The following is a 6,729-nucleotide window of genomic DNA, read 5'->3' as shown; positions in this document are numbered from 1 at the left end:
AACGCACACAAATGGCATAATTCTCTCGCAATGCTCTAGGTTTATTCTGAGAGCGGTGAACTCCAGCCTTCGGAGGCAAATGGGGTGCTTATAACATCATCATCATCATAATCATCAGCCATTACGCCATTACGCATCAGCCATTACTACAGAACAAATCCTTCTCCGTTGATCTCCACTTAGCCACGCTCTTTGCCAGAAGTGGCCACAGCATCCCCGAAAATTGTCCGCGCTCATCTCTGCATCTTCCTCTGGATGCTGCGTTTCCTTCCCTACAATTCATTTCGGTTTTATTCGTCTTTATTCTCAAATATTCTCTGCTCTATTCATGCTTGGTGTGGAATCATAAATTTAATTTCAAGCCTTTTCACTGCAAGGATTCTTTACCATATTTAAGAACAGCCAAGATAGAGTGCATAGTTACATACCTTCCACTTGGCGAGAGGTATTTTTTTATGTTCCAGTTCGTGGTCTGGTGGTGCCTGCCAACCGCAGTACTCCATTTCTGTTCTCAATTTGCGATTACTACAGCTTGAAGCCTCTCACTGCATATTTCTTTCTGCCTGAAAATGACTGCGGGAAGCCAGCTCTTTATATAACGCTCTCGGTGGCGTGTCGCATTTAATGCTGCGTAACTCGGCTGCATTGATACGTCCAGTAGCTCCGTTTGTGTTCCGCCCCTGACTAATACAAGTTGATTACGGTGTCAGGAAGGCTGCATTGTTTGTTCTCGCGTCCAAAAATGCTTAAACCCAAACTGGATGCAATAAACCGGTTTACTTCACGAACAGCGGAATCTTTAATTTTATATCGTGTGCGTTCATTTTCCCGGGGACGGTTTCGTTGACGCCGAGAACTACGCACGACAAGTCACAAACTTCGCCACTACATTTACCTTGCGGCCGAAAACAAGTCCTTTTCACAAAAAGTCATTTCACGGGAGCGTTAACGCATTGTACGAAGCTGGGCGACGGCAAGTGCATCTGCTAAAGCATAGATTTGCTCCTAACAACGACCAGCCTGTTCGCGACGCCAACTAAATAGAAAGCGGTGCACATTCAATTCAATTCAATTTATTGAACATCTTGAGGATGCTGGGTGCGTCGACAAAAAGCCAGAGAAAAGGCTTGACAGGGGTCGACGCACCCTACAATGACTTGACAGCAGCATCAGGATGGTATACAGGGTGTCATATATGTTAATAACAGGATCATTACATGAATATGAAAATAAAATAAAACGGCAAGTAAGCATACAGGAAAGAAAATACAAATAAGTACAACTCTCAGTTGCTAATAAGTGCAACTCTCACGGTACCTAAGTGCACACAAATTTAGATGCCCTATTTAATGAGCACGGAAGAGTGTGTGAAAGCATTTGGCGACCATAATTCGTACGAGGTTTTGGCACGAACCATGTGAAACCAGTACGGGTGGCATACATCAGTTCTTTACATTTTAAGTTCGACAGGTGCACCATAAATAGATTATTTTTTCTAATACTTGTTGTATACCACCTCAGTAGTATAGATTCAAAGACTTGGGGAAGTGGGGTGATGCGAAGCGATGCAAAGATTGGTTCCGTATGTTCAAAACGTGAAGCGTTAACAATATTTCGAACAATTTTCTTTTGAAATAAATGCAACCGTTTGATATTCGTAAATGATGTTGTTCCCCAGACCAAAATACAACAGTTAGCAACAGAGGAGAACAGTGCGTTGTACAGCATCAGCTTAATATGCTTTGGAAAGAGGTATCGCAGGCGGAACACCATACCAGCAGCCTTGGACAACTTGTCCCTAACTTTTTCAACGTGTTCATCCCATGATAAATTTTCATTAAAAAGCACTCCTAGGGTTTTGACCGTAGGAACTATTTGAATGACTGAGGAACCCATTTTTAAATGAACATGTTGCACTGCAGTCTCATCCTTCCGAGATAACCTCGCTCTCTTGCGGGTAATCCGTGACTGCGCTTTCATGTCCGTCCATATGAAAAGTGCCAACGCCGCTGTAGTCAGCTTGGGTCAGTGTGATCCACTCATCCTGCTCGAAGCTTGGCTGAATAAGGGCCTCGGAGCGGTTGACGTCATTATAGTCGGGCTCGGTCATCACCGGAGCGAGAGTAATGGGCTGCCTGAGTTCAGTGTATCCCGTCAAGAAGGTGACAAGAAACAGGCCTGTGGTCAGTGCCCCAACCCCGGCGCACAGACACGCGGCACGTTTCAGCGCTACAGACTGCTCTCCGTCCATAAAGCTGGCAGCGCCTCGTCTAGGCGCTTCGTCAAGACGGGAAGGCGAGTCAAAATTGATCATCGACGAAGCGCCCTCCTTGTATAGACCGGCGTCTGGCACAGGGGCGACCGAGATGGATGCTCGTCTAAAAAGGTCGAACCGCTCGGGAGACCGGCCTTCGAACCGTCGGCGGTCGGCAGTCATGACGAGGTCCTCTGGTACTGGTAGGTCAGGCCCTCGCCCCAAATGCGTTCCTCCTTCGTCGGCGTTGAGAATGGACGTCCAACGTGGCGTCAAGGTTACCAGTTTCGCGATTTTTTCCGGGAAGAAGACTCTCCTGGAAAGGGAACTCTTAGAACCCGACTGCTGCGAGTCTGGCTGTGCGGGCAAGCTGGCTCGGGACGCAATAATAGGCTTCTTGGGTTGTCTCGAAAGACCAGGCACACCACCGGAGACAGCCAGAGAACCGACGAAATCCTCTGGTTTGTTTGAAGGCGATGCCTGTGTCTGCGGAAGGATTTGAGCTTTGGTCTCTTCCCTAACCGGTGGAGCCTGCAAATCAGCGCCTTGCAAATTAAGGCCTGGCGCGGCCTCACAGTGGTCGGACTTGCGTGTGCTGGGCTCGCGTTGAGAGACAACGGCAGGGACATTTATGTACTCCGGCGGTTTTGCTTTATAGTCTACCCGTTCCAGTGCCTTGAGAGCGAAGGCTCGTCCATCACCTTCCATAGACTCCTTCGCGGTTGGTTTCCCTTCGACATGTTGCGATGGCCTGAGGAGCGCCATCGGCGAGTTCTGCGGGCAGTGAACAGCAGTACCTTGTTCATCTTCCGGGGGTGTCGATGCGCCAAGCGTTGGAGTTGGTGGTCGGCAGTGCCTTGAAGCTTCCGTTCCATTCGTCGCCTTGAGTTGCCGGAGCTCCTGCAGTACCTCCGCATCATCGGCCTTGCTTGCACACACAAGGGAATCCTTTTCTACGTCGGCCAAAATAGGCTGGCGTGCTATCTGGAGCCCGGGGCTATTGATTGGCGTAGAGCACTTCCTGGGCTGTTCCTGTTCCTTCTTTTCGTTTGACTGCGCTTGCGACGACGGCCGCTTAGCCTCAGCAGCAAACGGACCAAAGTTGTTAGCGGGAACCTCAACTGTCTTCCGCTTCGGAGACTCATTTGTAGACGCAGTCGTCGTGGCCTGTCCCGGATCTTTCGCGGCTGACTGCCCCGGAGGTATTTGTTTAGCAGTGGAAACAGGTGGCTTACGATTTATTGGGTCCGGCTCCATGGTATTCCGCTGTAGATGTTGCGAGAGCCTTGCCGAACGGGCGGAAGCGAGCGAGCATCCAGGTCAGAACTTCTTCTTTGCGTCTCGCGTGCCCCGCCCACAGATGCACGAATGATGGCGTTGGTAGAGTGAATGCGAGCCTGACGAATTCTTTTATTGTGTTATTATTACCAGATTCCTCCGTCGTTGGGGGCATAAAGATCAACATTTCTGTATTATTAAAATATCCAGAAAGCTACTTGGTTGTTGGAATTTGCCTTTAAAATTATTGGACCTCCATCTTTAAGTAAGTGTACCCTGATCGTCGTGGAGAGAAAAAAAGAGGTGGAGGGAGGGCAGGGATGTCAGCTACCCTTCACTGAGGAAGAGGGATGATGGTATTAAGAAGATATAGAGAGATTGGGTGAGGGGCACAGTCATAATTGGACCCTCAAGCCAGTCGCTCTCAGGAAGCAAAGTAGTGTCTTGTAGGCCTTGAGGGCAGTTTATTGATGTTTCCACGGTCCCAGGACTTTACCTTCTCTTAAAGAGGCTCTGAAACACCTTCCGAGGAAAGCACAACTCGCTCAATCACTGCTCTTTGTTGTCATGAAAACCTGAGCCAAATATTCACTTCTACACGCAGCGCAGAGCCCACAAGCACGCGCAAAAGTTAGCGAGCCCTTCCCGGCGACTTTTTCCTGCTCGCACCTTCCTCCGTCGTTCGCATCTGCGTATGCAAGTTGAGAGGCGGCTATTGGTTAGATTTTTTTTTTCAGACGGCAGGCAGCTACCATAGCCGCCACCAATAAGCCGCGTAGCTAAGGCGGGTCAGGAAGCTCCAGGAGGTGCGACCGGAAAAGGAGTGCCGACGTTCCATTGCGCAAAAAGTGACGAGAGGAGAGGGAAAGGCGCGAAGACGCTGAAATTAAAATTTTGACTACCAATTATTGAGCTTCTACAAAGCGCGTTACCTAAAATTCTTGCTGGATAATATTCGTGAAGCGGGATGCTTTAACATCCCAGACATACCGCAACTTTATTACGGCCCCTTTCAGAGCCCCTCCAAAGAGCGAGGATCACACTAGCCCCACCGGTTGTCGCTCTAGCCCCACCGGTGGCAGCACCTGCCATCGCAGGGAAGTGGCGCATCACTTAACTGCTTCAGCGTGCACTGCGCCAGGAATTGTATGAAGATGCCCAGCGATCTATGAATGCAAAGTAGAGAATGCCCATTTTCTCATTTATGGACATTAACCCATTAACGCTATCGCGTCATAATCTTAAGGCGGAGCTTAAAATCATTTCTAAAATTATTTCTATGGGCTTAGTCTGTTGCAATAGGTCTGTAGAGGAAGTCTATGTGGGCATTTGATTCAAATTTGAAAGCTCTGTGTGAGCCCTGTAATTTAGAAATAATTATTTGAAAATCGCTGCTCGCAATAGCTCGCAACCGATTAGGGCGACACACCTCTCCGCGCATCCCTTACCCCGATGACGTCATTGGGCAGAAGGGCCAGCGTTCAAGCTCGCCCCGTCTGCCCACTGACATCATCGAGGTAGAGGACGCGCGGCGGTGGGGTCTCGCCCTAATCGGTTCCGATCTACTGCGAGCAGCGATTTTTAAAAATTATTTCTGAATAACAGTGTTCACGCGGAGCTTTCTAATTTGAATCGAATGCCCACAAAGACCATATCTACAGATTTGTTGCAATAGACTATGCACATCTAAATCATTTCATGGTCCTTGTAAGCCCAATTTCGTGGATCGTTGTCTGAATCCAGCTTGACCCTGAAAACCGAGCCTCGAACCGAAACCAAAGTGCTAGCGCACCCAATTCACATGCGGCCTAACCACGCTAAATCGTCCGCCATTTTTTGGCTGCTTGTTTGAGCGAAAACATTCCTGTTCTTCACTAGAGGCGGTATGAGCTGAAACACCGGGATTGTACGTGGGAGCCGTTGTTCGCTCTTTTGAAGCGTATATTAATTTTTATTCACACAGACAAGTTTTCAGGTGAATAATATGAGTCAAGCAATGATAACTGCTTCGGAATTTAACGCTTTGTAGCATATACGACCCATACGAAAATACGCTGCTCTCTGAATGGACATTTCGTTAAAGGGCAGAAGTTATTGAGGCGCACCAGTAAAAACGACGTTAGACAGTGACCAATATTTTTATATGATTTTTTATATGTAACATTCTTTCAGGCACAAACGGTCTAAAACTGTTCAACCTCATTGTTCAATCTGTTTTTACATATATTGTTATAGTCTTGAAAAAATGGTCGCGTCTTTAAAAACAGCGCCGGCATGCCGGCATCTCTAAGGGACCACGGCAACCGATGGAGGCCAGCGCGGATGAGGCTGCCATGGCATATAACAGGTTGTGGTGATGCCAAACCACGCGGACGACTGCCATGTCCAGCACTTATTCATCGCTTCATTCCGCCTTCTTTCGGCAAACAGCCTCAGCTATCGACCAGACTGTGCGTTCTCCTGACGTACGGGTGAAATGGCACCTGACCGCATTGGGAGCGACCATTGCCCAATTTTTGCGTTTGCGGCCGACTTCCGTCTGCGTGGTTTCAAAATGAGCCATATTTTCAAGAGGGACAAGTACGCACAAAGAGCACCTAGCGGCGTACGTGCCTTGGGGTATTATTGACAACATTCTTTCTAGTAAGATGGCAGAAAGCATGGCGGCCAAGATATATCCGACCATTTTCCGGCCATGGATTTAAAACTCCGCAAACATTGTACAGCGCGCAGGAGGGCGGAGCGGTAAGTCGTCAGAAACAAGGGCGACAGAGCTTTTAAGACGGCCTTCAATAGGCCGAAATCTTCCATTCGACAGCGCAAAAACGATTTCTGCAGGGGCGAGTGGACTTCCCTTTGTGTTACCATGTCTGTATTTTCTCCGATGACGAGATATATGGCAAGACACTGGGAAACTTGCTGGTGAATCTCGTCCTTCGAAGCCTTTTGACGCCCTCGCATTGTGCAGACAGAAACCTTCTGCGTGCTTGGCGGACGTATTTGCACATGCATTTGTGCGTGCAAACTCTGGTATTTACCCCCTTGTCTTCCTTCTGCATCGTTTACGTCTGTCATGTGCGCTAGGAAACTGCAGACAGAAATGACAGGCCCTCGCCGTCGATGCAGGTGGTGCCGACGGCATCACCAACCAAATGCTGCAGGACCTTTCTCTTGACCACGGGAAGGAGCTCCTCAGA

The sequence above is a fragment of the Amblyomma americanum genome, chromosome 5 (assembly GCF_052857255.1).
Source record: "Amblyomma americanum isolate KBUSLIRL-KWMA chromosome 5, ASM5285725v1, whole genome shotgun sequence".
NCBI lineage: Eukaryota > Metazoa > Arthropoda > Arachnida > Ixodida > Ixodidae > Amblyomma > Amblyomma americanum.
The sequence above is the reverse complement of the archived record's forward strand: the minus strand, read 5'-3'. Positions refer to the sequence as shown.